This window comes from Delphinus delphis, chromosome 6, assembly GCF_949987515.2.
Source record: "Delphinus delphis chromosome 6, mDelDel1.2, whole genome shotgun sequence".
In the NCBI taxonomy this organism is placed as follows: domain Eukaryota; kingdom Metazoa; phylum Chordata; class Mammalia; order Artiodactyla; family Delphinidae; genus Delphinus; species Delphinus delphis.
Window position 1 is genome coordinate 10,091,580 of NC_082688.1, and position 753 is coordinate 10,092,332.

At 50.1% G+C, this 753-nt stretch overlaps 1 non-coding gene across 1 annotated transcript; it reads right to left on the bottom strand.

Moving 5' to 3' along the window:
* Positions 1–368: 368 nt before the first annotated feature.
* On the bottom strand, positions 369–485 carry LOC132427776 (U5 spliceosomal RNA). The gene has a single exon (XR_009519984.1). It is a non-coding gene; the product is annotated as a U5 spliceosomal RNA (small nuclear RNA).
* Positions 486–753: the final 268 nt, after the last annotated feature.

The following is a 753-nucleotide window of genomic DNA, read 5'->3' on the forward strand; positions in this document are numbered from 1 at the left end:
CTCCAGCTTCAGGGGCTCTGTGTGGGCACATGAGCCTTGGTACATGTCGGCCAAGACGCCTGCCACACCACTCAAGATGGCTGCCTCGACACTCACGATGGCCAGCACACCAGCCAAGATGGCCGCCACAAAGCTGCCACATCTGCCCCCAAAAGCCGCATCCACTGGGTACCAAGAACCCCACTGTGACTGGATTCAAAACAAACAAACGGAAATAATCGTTAAACTGTGACCAGACTCCAAATGGAGTGAGTCAAAACCCGGGGCAGCCTAATCTCTCCCAGGAATAAGAAGAAGCCAGTCAGCCTATCCCTGTGCCCCTGAGAATGCTGGGTAATTACTTTTTCCCTTTTGTCTGTTTTCTTTTAGCAGAACCACCAAGAACTGGCCACAAAAATCAGTTAAAGCTTCCAAAGTGCTTCTTTCCCCAGAAATCTTTTATAAAAGGTGAAAGATTTACAGGACCTGAAGAGCAAACCAAGCAGGATAATTGTTTTCGGAATGACCCCAATATTTTCACCCCGGCGACCCCAGCTGGGCATCTTGCCCCATATTTATGATTCCTGGTCTTCTGCGTGCCACTGGGCGACCTTTCTGAGCCCCCTGTGTGAGCCCCCAGTTCCTTATCGGGCCTGTAACTCACCCTGACGCTATCTCTCGGAAGGGTCTTAATGCACTTTAATTTCCCCTCATTATTTCCCAGACTTCGAGGTTTTCTCTTTCGAGCTGCCCTTCCTGGGACAAGCATAATCT